This window comes from Trichechus manatus, unplaced genomic scaffold, assembly GCF_000243295.1.
Source record: "Trichechus manatus latirostris isolate Lorelei unplaced genomic scaffold, TriManLat1.0 scaffold00183, whole genome shotgun sequence".
NCBI lineage: Eukaryota > Metazoa > Chordata > Mammalia > Sirenia > Trichechidae > Trichechus > Trichechus manatus.
In genome coordinates this window covers 1,051,885-1,067,137 of record NW_004444119.1, presented here as the reverse complement: position 1 = coordinate 1,067,137, position 15,253 = coordinate 1,051,885, and positions in this window count along the sequence as shown.

Here is a 15,253-nt window from a genome sequence, read left to right as displayed (position 1 = left end):
TGTGCATGTAGAAATTTTTTTAAATGGTGTATCTTTGGATATGTATATTTTCACCAAAAAAAAAAGGTCATGAAGGGAGAGGGTTGACATATTGTGGGGTTGTTAACCAATGTCGTAAAACAATATGTGTACTACTGTCTCATGAGAAACTATTTGTTCTGTAAGCCTTTGCCTGAAGTACAATAAGAAAATAATAATAATAATAATAAAAACATGATTAGTATTACAGCTTCTACGACCATTGCTTGTTCAGTTGTAAGCCCAACATCTTGTCTTCTACTTTCTGTACCTTTTTCCCCTTTGATGGTCACCCCTTCCCTCACCAAAGGCACTCACTCCCAATGGAAATCAGCAAGTATCTCATATTAGTTATTTATCTCTAGCAGTGTTGATACTTCAACACTTGTTGCATTTAACTTCAGTTTTACTTACTGCTTTAACTCAATCAGTATTTTAATGTTTACCCTTTCATTTTGGGGGAATGAAAAATGTGGTCATCAATAAAAGAAATTCCAGGCATTTGTAAAGGGTAGAGAAATGTGTTAGGGAAGGAATTCCTGAGATGCATTCGGTTTCTGTTGGGAGGCATCACACGGTAGGTTACAGAAAACACGTTTTAGAAGCAGGTTACTTTGTTGTTGTTGGATGCTGTCAGTGGATTCCAACTCATAGCCACCCCATGTGTTACAGAGCAGAACTGCCTCATAGGGTTTTCTAGGCTGTAATCTTTATGGAAGCTGATTGTCAGGTCTTTCTCCCACAGAGCCGCTGGTTGGGTTCAAACCGCCAGGCTTTTGGTTAGCAGCCAAGCGCTTAACCATTGTGCCATCAGGGCTCCTCAGCTCAACAAATTACCCATCTCTAAACACAGGTTCCAGGGCAGGACGGCTCCAGGTAAGCCCTTTCCACACACTACCCTTCTTTACCTGTGCACAGGTAAGTGCTTCTACACACTACCCATACATACCCACACATGGACTTCATAGCACATTGGCACTCCTAACATGGAGAACTGATGACTTTTCAAGTCCCAGCCCTGACCTCCACCCCTTACCTAATATGTTTGACTGCACCCTTCTGCTTCCCATAGTATCCCCACTCCCATGACACAGCTTCTACAAAAGGAATAGCTCATTAGAATCAGTGTCTTCATTCAAAGCAGCATTCCTACAAGTTCAAAGTACATTTCCACCAACTGATTTAAATGGAGCTTAGTGTTAGCAGAAAGGGAGGAAGCCATTGCTGGAAAACAATCTAAGAGGAGAACATTACTGCCAGATTGGGTTGTCTGTCACTAGGGAGGGAGGGTGGAGGAAGGTGATTGGAGGCTAGTTTACATTGCTTTGCTTAGATTTATGTGGTGCTTCTACTTCAAAGAGCACCGTTCAAGTGCCTGAGTAGGAAACATCCTTTAAAACAGAACAGACGTGGCTGGGCCAAGGTGTAGCCCTGTGGAGAGGAAAGGATGGTCTCGCTCAGCCGTGCGCGGGGCTGGGCTCTGTGTGTCTGCTTCTGGAAGCAACCGTCAGCACATGCAAAGGAGGAAACTCTGAGTGTCTTTGTTTCAAGCAGCATCTTCCATTTCCTTCCTCCTATTCATGAGGCAGTGGGAGGAGAAGGCATTTTTGAGGTCTGGGAAGAATGGAAGACTCAAACAATGGCGCCAATGCACATTTTGAGGGCTAGTCACAACATCCACTTCCTCCCAAAGGGCTGTGGATTCAAGTGACGATGCACACGACTTACACGTTCTCCTCAGTCCTGTGACATCGGCCACAAGTGGAGATGTTCATTCACGCAATAACACTTCACGGAAGGCCTGATGATGTAGCCCAGGAACAGAAACAAGGCACATTCCGATGTAAAAGAGGTGTTTTCTCCAAGAAATTCCCACAACCAAGTGGGAAGACCCCAATACAAAAACCAAGCAGCTCAGATCCTCCCCACTCTACCCTGACCCTTCAGTGGAATAGAGATAGAGCACCTAAGAGCATGATTTTTGAAAAAGGTAATGTTGTCACTTAGATCCATCCTAGTAAATCACGAGTCCTCCAAAATAAGCTGGGCTGCTGCATCCCTCCTGCCTCCCACAGAGTGTGTAACTGTCATTTGAACCAGGACCACCTGAAACTGGGCATCAAAGGAAATTCCAGAAACATCCTTCCAGCTTAGCTAAGGGGTCTCCGTACCAATGGACCTCAGTGAGCATGAAGGCCCAACGTGCCGGCCAGTCCACTCCACCAGGCTGTGGACCAGGACCAGAGTAGGCCCAAACCCAGCCCTACGCTTGTCACTATGCTGCTGCCCTGGAGCAGACCACACCGCCCAGGTGAACAGATGCCTAATTCTAATTCACACAGAGGCAGAGGACGGATGGCCGTGCCAGGAACCGCAATGAAGGACTCTCTTGTTGAGATGTTGTCCACCAAGATTTTCTAATTTGTGTGCTTATGAATTATATACAAGTGGTTTTACACTTTTACTGTACCATTTCACCCCCACTAGGAAGGCTACTATCAGAAAAAAACAGAAAATAACAAGTGTTGAGGTGGATGTGGAGAAATGGGAACCCTTGTACATTGCTGGTGGGAATGCAAAATGGCACAGCCGCTGTGGAAAACAGTTCGGCGCTTCCTCAAAAAGTTAAACAAGGATTCAGCTTATATGCCCAAAAATCTTGAAAGCAGGGACTCAAACAGACATATGTATACCAATGTTCATCTCAGCATTATTCGCAATAGCTAAAAGTTGGGAACAATTCAAATTTCCATCAACAGTTGAATGGATAACAAAATGTGGTCCATCCATAAAATGGAATATTATTCATCCATGAGGGGAAATGAAATTCTAATACATGCTACAACCTGGATGAGCCTTGAATACATTATGCCATACACAAAAGGACATATACACACACACACAAAAGCCATACACCAAAGGACAAATATGGTATGATTCCATTTATATGTGATATCTAGAATATGTAAATGCATAGAGACCAAAGTTCGTTAGAGGTTATCAGGGTGGGTGGGAGGGAGAAATGGGAAGTTATTGCTTAAGGGGTACTGAGTTTCTGTTTAGAGTGCTGAAAACCTTTTGGACATAGTGGTGATGGTTTTACAACATGGTGGATGTAATTAATGTTACTGAATTGTACACTTAAAATGGTTAAAATGGCAAATTTTTGTTATATACATTTTAGTACAATAATTTGTTTAATTTTATTTTAATTTTATTTCATTTATTTCTGCAGTTTTTAACATACTTAGCAGCCCTAACAACAATGCATAAACACCACTGCAGATGTCTTCCGGGCTACTTATAGAAACAGAAAAAATTTACATAAAAAATTAACGTTTCCTGTTTTCAAAAAGTAAAATTGGATACTTTAAAAAAAAAAAAAAACAGTTGCCGTCAAGTGGACTCTGACTCATGGTGACCCCACGTGCGTCAGAGTAGAACCGTGCTCCACAGGGTTTTCAGGGGCTGATTTTTCAGGAGTAGATCACCAGCCCTTTCTTCCAAGGCGCCTCCGGGTAGACTTGAACCTTCAGCCTTTCAGATAGCACCTTCACAATTTGTACCACCCAGGGACTCCAAGACTCACTACCTTTTCATTGTTTTGTTCCTGTCATAGTGACTGGCATGTGGATCTTCCCATCAAAACAATAAACCCCAAAGATTTCACTTACAAAGGATAACAATAATAAGGCAAATTGGATTAAGCTACCTTTAAACACACAGGAATTCAAAGAATCAAAAAAAGCAGATGTACTGTGAGAACTTCCCTGTAGGGTTTTCTAGGCTGTAATCTTTATGGGAGCACATCACCTGGTCTTTCTCCCGAAGAGCCACTGGTGGCTTCAAACCTCCAACCTTTCAGTTAGCAGCCAAGCACTTAACCTTGCACCACCAGGTCTCCTCATGGAACCTTACCTGTTATTTAAATCCCGCCTTTGACAAGACTTTCAATGACTTGGATGGATTTGTAGCAAACCCCAGGTTGGACGGACACAGAGTGTGTATCACCTCATTCTTCCCTGTGAGCCACTCACTCCCAAGACCATCAAAATCCGCTGCTAAGAGTCGACTAACATCATTATGATTCAAGCACAAAAGCTATGAATTTCAAACCTTAGCTTCTTCGATCACTTAACTCCGCCAATAGACGTCACGTAAAATTGATTCCTAATAAGGAAATGAATAAATACTACTTAATAGCTTTTGTAAGTATACAGATGTGGAGAAATTATGACCTAATAAAATGAGTGTCTTGCCTCTCGCTCCAAAACTTCCACTGCAGGAGAACTATAGCAGGTACCACATCTCACTAAAGAGGTATAAATGAGGACAGTTGTCCTCACTTCCTGCAGGTGCATGGGGACAGCTTCATTATTTACCAGCTCTGTGAGCTTTGGTGGGTGACTCAAGCTAAGTTTCAATTTCCTATCTGTGAAATGGGAATAATGATAGTATCTCTGTCACAGCATCATAAAGCATACATGAGATAATGCAAGTAAAGCCCTAGCACATAGCATTAAGATGGGAGCTGGAAATGTTTTTTCCGTATGATATTGTCTCCGCATTTTATGTCACACTAACATTGCTTGGAGGCAGACAGTATCTCACACCTTTTTGAGTCTCCTTTCCCCATCTAGCAGGAAAGCACTCAATAAATCCTCATTGCACTGAATCGGCACTGAATTGTTAAAGAAGTCCAGGGATTATTGTTTTAAATAATACATCATTTTTTCCTCAAGAGACACAAACACTGTTCTTTCAAAGTTCTTAATTGATGCCTTAATAATTTACATATGTTTTAATATATAAAATTATTACTAACACAGCATGAAAAGGATTAGCTCATCTCTATTGCCTAGTATTCTGTTCAAATATTTTCGTTTAATAAATAGTGGGAATAATAAGGAGAGATTGTGGTGTTCTGATGCATGCTTTCTAACGACAGCCTTGATTGTCTTTACAGTTGGCTTCTCCACATTCAGACATGGGAGGAAATAGATGAAATCAAGATGTTAAGACAAAGTAATGGGGAAGACTAAAGAGGAAGCAGCGAGAGGCTTCGACTGCTTATGGAAACAAACAATGCCTAAAAAATAAATTAAAGCTTGTTGTCAACTGTTCCTTCTCCTTGGGGAGGGATATGTGTATAATAAAGATCTCAAGAGGCATCAACCCATATGGCTGGGTAAGCACGTTCTGAATAGGCTACTTTAAATTCTAGTAGGGATAGACTAAAGTGATTTAAACTTTACATTCTTGTTGTAAATGGGCATTTCATTTTCTGTGTAAGGTCAGGTGATTTTTCTAGATTTACAGTTGTATCAAAAGACAACAGTGAAAATTTATTTGTAAGGTTTCTGGGATGAAGTTTTAAGTGTTAAGAATGTTAAAAATGGTAATGTGTCAGGTTTAGAGCTTTGAATATTGTCATTCCTCTGGCAACATGGATACTCATCACACACATTGGATATAACTGATCTAATAATTAGAGAATACACTTTGAATTATTGCAGACCATTTTTGGCTAGGAAGGCACCCTAGCTAATGCCTAGGAGTGGAAAACTCTTGGTTGGAGTCCAATGCCCATGTTTGTTGGAATGGCTAGTGCTTTGTTTGGGAAGAGACGAGAAGCTGTGAACAGCGTTAGGTTAATAAGAGTTAGGAAAAGTCTCAGGACTAGAGTTAAGAGAAGAAAGAAAAAGAGCTTTAAAGAACATTTTGCTGATAAGAGTTAGGAGAAAAAACAAGTGCGTTCGTTTTGTGGGATGATGTCATTTATAATCTATCCTGAATATTCAATAATATTTATGTTTTATAGTTTTACACTCATAGCTGTTAAAAAAAAAAAAAAAGAAACCTTTTTTAATTGAAATTCCTGCAGAATCCACCATATTGTTTCTTAGGATTTGAAACTCCATGGTGACAATCCCCCTTTTTCCAGTCGAAATAAATTTTGTTACGTCAGGATTTTTTATAGGATTTCCTAAGGAGAGCAACTAATCAGCCACAGCAAAAATAAATAAATGACAGACTGTACACATCTCATTGAAGCAGGTGTCCTCATCTACATTCAATGGAGCAAACACTTCAACAGAAATCCATGTCTCCACCCCTTCAGGGCACGAGGCCACGGGATCGATCCCCTTTACTTGGCCTTTGTGTCCATTGACATTTTAAATCTGTACTGTTGTCTGCCTCATCCCAAAAAATCTCACCATTTTGTCTAGTAGGCAACCAAAAGGCATGCCCTGTATGACCTTAAACATAAAGATGAACTCTTTAGTCTGAATGAAACCATGGTTGTTGGTGTTTGTTGTCTGTCAAGTCAATTCTGACTCATAGCGACCCCGCGTGTGACAGAGTAGAACTGCCCCCTAGGGGTTCCTGGGCTGTAATCTTTACAGAAGCACACACACCATATACTGACTGTTATGGGCAGCTCTAAGAACTGACCACAAGTCTCCCATCTGCATGTCAGAAAAGAATGACTAATTATGAGGAGGGCCTTGTCCAAGACTAGGATACAATTTCCCCAGAGATCTGATGCAAGTGAAATACCCCTTCCTCTCATGCTTTTCACCACCTGGAGACACTATCATAGCTTATCTTTAATTTTGGAAGTATGCCCACCTTCTTCCTACCTCCAGCTATTCTTGTCGTGGAGTTCTGGCAGCCCCCTTGTCTTAGTCATCTAGTGCTGCTATAACAGAAATACCACAAGTGGATGGCGTTAACAAACAGAAGTTTATTCTCTCGTGCTTTAGGAGGCTTGAAGTCTGAATTCAGAGCACCAATGCCAGGGGAAGGTCTCTATCAGCTGTGGGGGAAGGTCCTTGTCATCAATCTTCCCCTGGTCTAAGAGCTTCTCAGAGCAGGGACCCCGGATCCAGAGGTTCTTCTCCTTTCTGCTTTCTTATCTCTCCTTTCATCTCGTGTAAGATAAAAGGTGATACAGGCCACATCCCAGGGGAACTCCCCTTACATCAGATCAGCACTGAGACCTGAGTAAGGGTGTTGCATCCCACCCTAATCCTCTTTAACATAATCTAATCTTGCCTCATTAACCACAGAAAGAGATAATGATTTACAACACACAGGAAAATCATATCAGACCACAAAATGATGGACAACCACACAACACTGGGAACATGGTTTAGCCAAGTTGACATAAATTTTGGGGGGACACAATTCAATTCATGACACCACTTGAAATTGAAACCAGTTGCCATGGAGTCAACCCCAACTCATGGTGACCCTGTGGGTGTCAGAGTAGAACTTCACTCCATAGCATTCTCAACGGCTGATTTTTTGGAACTTGATCACCAGGCCTTTCTTCTGAGGCACGTGTGGGTGAATTCATACCTCCAACTTTTCAATTAGCAGCCAAGTATGTTAACCATTTATGCCACCCAGGCACTCTGTGGCCCCCTTACTCCCCACAAACTCTTGGGATTCCTGGCCACTTTCTCAGATGCCATTTGACTTTACTCAGTGAGGGTTTGCCACAGCCAAGACCTTTAGAGGACTGTCTGGTAATATGAGAAGTTCAAAAGCTCATCTTCTTTTTCTGATTTCTGGTAAGGAATCTATTCTCAAGAAATTTTAACCAAGAAGATAATAAACTTACCCTTAGTTGGCTAATGACCATTAAGGACTCAGTGGCACTAAATTTATACAGAATACCATACTTGATAACCTTAAGTGGAAATGACTCAACAAAACCATCTTAGCAAATAAGAGATCTAAGTACAACTGTAGCAGTTACAATTCAATAACTTTTGTCCCCGTTGCCTAAATTTGGTGGTGGTGGTTGTTGTTGTTGTTAGGTGCTGTTAAGTTGGTTCCAACTCATAGCGACCCTATGCCCAACAGAACAAAACATTGCTGGGTCCTGCGCCATCCTCACAATTGTTTTTATGCCTGAGCCTATTGTTGCAGCCACTGTGTCAATTCATCTTGTTGAGGGTCTTCCTCTTTTTCGCTGACCCTCTTCTTTACCAAGTACGATGTCCTTCTCCAGGGACCGGTCCCTCCTGATAAAATGTCCAAAGCATGTGCCACAAAATCTTGCCATCTTTGCTTCTGAGGAGCATTCTGGTTATACTGCTTCCAAAACAGATTTATTTGTTCTTCCAGCAGTCCATGGTATATTCAATATTCTTCGCCAACACCATAATTCAAAGGCAACAATTCTTTGGTTTTCATTATTCATTTGGTTACTTTCTGTAATTGCAAGAGCCAGGTATAAACTAATTTAAATTCAGTAGTTATTTTGGAATTCACTGTGTATTTCCTCAGATTTCTTTTTAAGAAATACGCTGGCCATGATTTCTCCAAAGTACCTTTAATATATAACAAACAAGGAAGAATGATTAAGAGCTCCGGCTTGAAATCAAACAGACCTGGGGGTGTCCTTTTGTTTATTATTCCTTCAAAAATAATTATTGAGTTATTGAATAATGACTGAATGAACCACCTATCCCTATTATGACACCTACTAGCTGTTTGATTTTGGGAAAGCTATTTACCTTTTTTGAAACCTCACTTTTCTCAATTGCAAATCTGAGAACATAATACAATCTCCCTAGGTTGCTGCAAGTATGAAGTAAGATAATAAATGTAGGCTTTTGGCATAGAGCAGCACTCAATAAATGGAAACTATTGTTAAAGCTGTTATTAATGAACATTTCATGAAGAAAATATATTCTTCGTTCAAGTTGGCCAAAGCGTGACTTCCTAGTAAATGTTAGAAGGACTTCATCAGCTACCATCCTTCCTAAGCCCCTCATTCTAGCAGCTTTAAATAAATCACTCGTACATCTAAATTGAGTTGACAGATAGCCTTTAGGTTCAAGCTGAATAATTGAGTTGATAATATTACACAAGTATTCCTCTATGGTGCTGAGTTTTGTGTTAGAAACATTTGCAAATGCCTTTTTGTGGCATCCTTTTGAGACCAAGTGGACACATAAAGCAGTGTCCTTGGTGAATAAAGTTATTAGTTCTAGAAAATTCTCCCACACAACCAAGCAGAGAGGCAATGGGAAACCCAGACACAGAGAACATGACACATCAACTTATCAGATTACTGAACAAAATATGAAGCAGAAAAAGGGGAGTGGGAAATAATTTAATACTTCCCTCTTCTCCGGCCATGCATATAGAAAGATGCAATATAAGCTAAATCAATTGGCAAAAGTGTTTCCAAAACGGCTGACATAGAACTGGAAGTTTTTGAAGGCCAAGAGTTGTCATTTCCTTCACTCTATGTTAATCCACAGGCATTCCACTCACAATAACAAACTTACTGATGGGTGTAATGGCATGAATAATAAACCATCTCATAGAATAGTAGAAGCTAGAGTTGGAAAGGGCCTTCATGTCATCATTCATTTCTTCTCCCCTCAATTCTTCTGCTGGACCTCCTTCACAATGTGACAAGTTATTATTACTGCTAACATTCACTGAACACCACTGAATGCCAACCACTCTTCTAACCAATTTTCATGGGTAAATTCATTTAGTCCTCCCAAAACTCTTATACTCATTTTGCAGGTGAGTATACTGAGGCTTGTTGTTGTTGTTAGTTGCTGGTGAATCGATTCTGACTCATGGCAACCCCATGTGTGCAGAGTAGAACTGCCCCATAGGGTTTTCAAGGCTGTGACTTATCAGAAGCAGATTGCCAGGCCTGTCTTCCAAGGTGCCTTTTGGGTGGGTTCAAACCATCAACCTTTTGGCTAGTAGTTGAGCACCTAACTGTCTGCGCCACCCAAGAATGCAAGCTGAGGCAATGGGAAGTAATTTATCTAAGTTCACTCAGCTTCTATGTGGCAGAACTGGGGCTTGCTCCCGGGCAGCCAGGGTCCAGAGCTTGTGTTTGTTGCCACAATGTCATGCTGCAATGCCCCATGACGGCAACATCCAACCAATTACTGGAGCATTCCCTCCAAACGTGGTGAGGCTCATGCTAGGAATCAGAGGCTTCTCAATGGCCAACAAGTGGATGCACACTGACCCCTGGCCTCTGAGTCTCTTCTTTCCAGGCTAACGGCCCCCAGTTCCTGAGACAAGTCCTGGTATCACTGGTTTCCAGGCCCCCCATTCTCCTGAGCCCATTTGTGAGGTGGTAACGTCATTTGAATGTTCTCCATCTCAATAGCTACCTCCATGGTGGGTTTTCATGAGGATAAAATGTGGCAGGAGGCAGGAATGGGTCAGGTGCCTGGGACGTTGGCTAGATGTTTTCCTCCCATCTCGAAAAGGTGCCAGGAGTTCAGCAGAAGAAGATGACTGTACTGAGGCTGAGGAAGAATCTGAAGTGAAAACAGATTGAAAACATAAATTGTCTGCAGATGATGTACTAATAGTACTGAGGGAGGAAAAAAAGGCTATGATCTAAGGGGAGTATTTGCATATGTACTGTCCAGGCTCAGGCATACAGCTCAGCATATACCAGAAACCAGTCACTGGTACATAAGACACAATAGCCAAAGTGAGAATCGTTATTACTCAGCAACGTACCGCCAGCTTCCTTGGTTTGACGGTAGCTTTGTGTAATGGAAGAATTGGAGCTTCAGCCTGAGTCCCTGGTACAGTGCTTTGTAGTGGTGGGGTCTCTGGCGAGTACTAACCTTTCTGAACGTAGCTCCTCATTCATGCACCATAGGGTATGGGGTGCCTTCTGGTCTGCACCCCCTAGTGACCCATGAGTTCCCTCAAGAAGAAAACCAAGTTTGCCATGTTTCCATCACATGGGCAGCCACCATGGACACCATGGTGCTCAAAACATTTGCCAGCTGACGGATGCTAAAGCTCCTAGAATAAAGGCCAGCAGACAGGGTGTAAGGAATGGTAGTTGTTAGCCACTACAAGAAAAGTGGGCTGTATTCAGAGTTCCAACTGTGTGTGTGTGTGTATGAATGTGTATGAGAGAGAGTGTGTGTGTGTGTGTGTGAGTGAGTGTGTATGAGTGTGGGTGAGTGTGTGTGATTGTGACTGTGTGTGAATGAGTGAGTGTGAATTGTGTGCTTGAGCATGTGTGTATGAATTGTGTACATGTGTGTGAGTGTAGGTGTCTGTGAGTGTGAGTGTATGTGTGTGTCTGTATGTGACTGTGAGTGTGAATTTTGTAAATGTGAGTGTGTATGTGAGTGTGAACTGTGTGCATATGAGTCAGTGAATGTGTACGTGAGTGTGGATGTGAGTGTGAATTGAGTGAATGTGTGTGAGTATGAACTGTGTGCATGTGAGTGAGTGAGTGTATGTGTGTATGAGTGTAAACTGTGTACACATATGCGAGTGAGTGTAAATTGTGTGTGTGAGTAAGTGGGTGTATGCATTGAGTGTGAATTATGTGCATGTGTGTGTGAATTGTGTATGTGTCAGTTCGTGTGTGTGTATGAGTGAGTGAGTGTATGTGTGTGAGCATAAATTGTGTGCATGTGTGTGAGTGTGTGTGAGTGTAAATTGTGTGTGAGTGTAAATTATGTGCATATGTGTGAGTCTGCATGTGAATGTGAGCGTGAATTGTGTACATGTGTGGAGTAAGTATGTGTGTGAGTACGAATTGTGTGTTTATGTGTGAATGAGCGTGTATGGAACAGAGTGTGAATTGTGTCTATATATGTGACTATGTGTGGTTTTATTTGTTTTCTCTATCCATTGTGATAGTTATCATGTATTTGGATTTCAATTTAACGTCAAATTCCTCCCACATCACAGTCGGCTCATTTTACCTAAAGACCCTGTAGTTTCCACCACTGTGTGCATGCCTGCATGTGGGTGGGCGGGTGTGCGCGATGCAGGAAGGTAGGGCACACCTGGGCCTGGCTAAACCTTCAGCCCAGCTCAGGGGTCTCAAAGCTGATGATGACTGGCCCCAGGCGTCCAGCAAGGGAGGGGCAGTGCTGCCCTCTCAGAACTGTGTCCACATCTCAGTAGACTCTAACTTCATGTTTGTATGATCATTAGAAATCTTCCAAATTGACTGACGTGCCCACTGATCTTACATTGTTATGCTAATCTATCTAATAAGCCAGTTCCCTAGATACCTCTGTGTGCATATACACAGGCACATTTACATTTTTATAAATTTACTCAATACATATTGATCCTGCGGGGTACCAAGAAGAGGGCTGAAGATTTAAAGAACCAAAAATGTGGTTGTAGGAAAGTGACATAATGTGAAGAAGGTCATTTCATTCTGTCACTGAAATCATCCGTACATTCAAAGGACAATTCAGCATCACTAGCAGAGAGGATAAGGAGCCCTGGTGGCACAGCGGTTAAGCGTTCAGCTGTTAACCAAAAGGTCAGTGGTTTGAAGCAACCAGCTGCTCTGCTGGAGAAAAGATCTGCTCTCATAGAGATTACAGCCTAGGAAACCCTATGGGGCAGTTCTACTCTGTCTTATAGGGTTGCTGTGAGTCGGAATCGACTTGACGGCAGTCAATAACAGCCTCAGCAGAGAAGATGTGATGAGGTGGCCAGCAGGCTTGTCAGGGAGTTGCAGAAAGGGCAGAGCCCAGCACCGCTCACCCTGTGGGCACTCTGAAGTCCCCTGTGTCCATACCTGCAGGAGGACAGAGCCTGAAGAGCAGACAGTAGACCAGCCTGGAAGGGCCCCATGGGACAGGAGGGTATGCATACAGCAGGCCTGGTCCGCGAGACCCAGTGGCAGCTAGCCTAGACCCATGGAGAAGGACGAACAGGGCAGCGGGGCTGTTGGTGGGATGGGCCTGCTCAGAGGTGCCCGGATTCAAAACCAAGAGTGTAAAGCTAAGGTGTGGAGCAGGCTTCCAAAGGGGTCTGTGCTCACGAGATTTCAACTGGGGCACTATTATTGCACCAGGTGGTACCTATGGAGACACGCAGCCTGGGACCAAGCCAGACATATGGATGCTGAACTAATGCTGAGCCCAGGCACGACTTGAGTCATGGAATGGTAGCTATTACCGTCACAGGAAAAGTGGGCTGTATTCGGAGTTCAGACTCTGTGTGTATGATGTGTGTGTGGGAGTGTGGGAGTGTGGTTCAGGTCAGATGCTGTGTTCACGTCACCATGCCTCCAGCTCCTGCCATGCTGCCAGGGGGCACACTCAGGACTCTGCCCTGCTGGGACAAGTGGTACAGCTCTCAGCAGCTGCGCCATCTGCCCTGCTGAGGTAAGCCACCTGCACAGGCTTAGACAGCAGCTGCTTCCTCCTTTTCAGGGCACTCTGGTCTCCTGCAAACTCCTCAAAGAGGAAGGAAAGAACAGCAGAGCCAGGAGGAGGCAGGGAGCGAGCAGATGTTCTCGGTGAGGGCCAGGCCCACCCAGAGCCAGCTCGCTCAGGTCCCCACACGCCATCCCAGGAAGCAGGGAAAGTGGCTTAGTTCCCAATTAACAAGATGTTTTCCTTGTTTTCTAGACTTAAACACGCATGGAATGTTGCCTCTCCACATTTCCCTGCGCAGAAGAAATTTTGAGGACTATTACTCATCTTATTTATCGTTCACTCGGACCATTTGGATTTGATATGGTTTCAAACTTTCTCTTACAAACCTGTGAAGACTATGAAAGAGTTAACAAGAAAACCCACTGGGCAATTTCATGTTTCTTCTTTTGCAGTCATTCTGAAACTCTGCTTGTCCACAACGCCTGGTCTCCCCACCATGGGTTTACATGAAGAAGTGTTCTAATCTGATTTACTTCACTGGCTTCATTAGCACGCCCACCTGATGGGAAGTATGAAATCAGACCGTTGTTGTCTATGCTGCCACTATATTTTTTGCATCTTTTATCTCCAGTCCACCCACAATGCCATTATTATAAGCAAAATAACTGTAAATGAATATGAGACCCCACACCATATGCAATCAGGATGTTCTTCAATCACCCGCTCAAGCTGCATGGTGCTATGCTTCGCTTCTCCACATGCAAACCTACTGGGTGTCCCATTCTCTCTCTGTCGTGTGTGTGTGTGTGTTCATTATATCTGTGTGTGTGCATCTGTGTGTGTCTTCACGTCAGTCCTGTGAGGTTAACATTTCTTATCTACACTACTGGGACTTAGAGACGTGAGATGACTATCCTGGCATCCATGAGTGACAGAGACAGTGTATGAAGCCGTGATGTTTGATGCCAAAGTCCACGCTCAAATTCCAAAAAGCAATTGGGACTAACATGCATCTTAGTGGGAGGAAGTGGAAAATGTGGTTCAGGAGAAGGCAGGAAAAAAGCTTTAGAGAGAGTTCAGAGCCATCAGTGGGGAAGGCTTCTCTGGCCTCCCAGGGAGACAGGAAAAGCAGTTAACCCCAGAGCAGGTGAGGTTATACCTCTGTGGCACTTATAATTCCCATATATCTGTACTTCTTGTGGTTAAAGAATCACAGATGTGATTTATTCCCATTTGTAGATTTAGCTCTTTTAATAAGTCTAAAGGTAAAATAATTCCCGTATAGAAATAAAAGCATTTCTGTGTGTGTGCACACATATATGCAACATGTATGTCAAACCCAGAGTTAATATTCTTAATATTTAAAAGGTTGTGACAGAACAGTAATTTTAAAAATGCATACAAATGCAATAGAAAACTGTTAACAGGCCTTCCTCACATACATAGGTAAAATAAATATCTAATAAATATAGGAAAAAATTGAGCCTTGGCAATAATCAAAGAAGGAAAATATAAACAATGAAATATCAAATTTCATTTAATAAACTGGGATTATGAGTAGCTTTTATTTCTCTATCATATATTTCTGTATATTTCAAAGGTTCTACTTTGAAATATACGGTTCCTACAACTCAAAATGAGAAGAAACACGTGCAAACATCCGTTAATGATCAGAACATGGAATGTACAAAGTATGAATCTAGGAATATTGGAAGTTGTCAAAAATGAAATGGAACGCTTGAAGATCGATACCTTAGGCATTAGTGAGCTGAAGTGGACTTGTATTGGTCATTTTGAATTGGACAATCATCCAGTCTCCTATGCTGGAAATAACAAACTGAAGAGGAACAGTGCAGCATTCATTGCCAAATAAAGACCATTTCAAGATCTACCTTGAACTACAATGCTGTCAGTGATAGGATAATATCAATACAAGGAAGACTACTAAATACAATTATTACTCAAATTTACACACCAATGACTAATGCCAAAGATGAAGAAATTTAAGATTTTTACCAATGTCCACAGTTTGAAATTGATCAAACCTGCAATCAGGATGCATTGACAGTTAC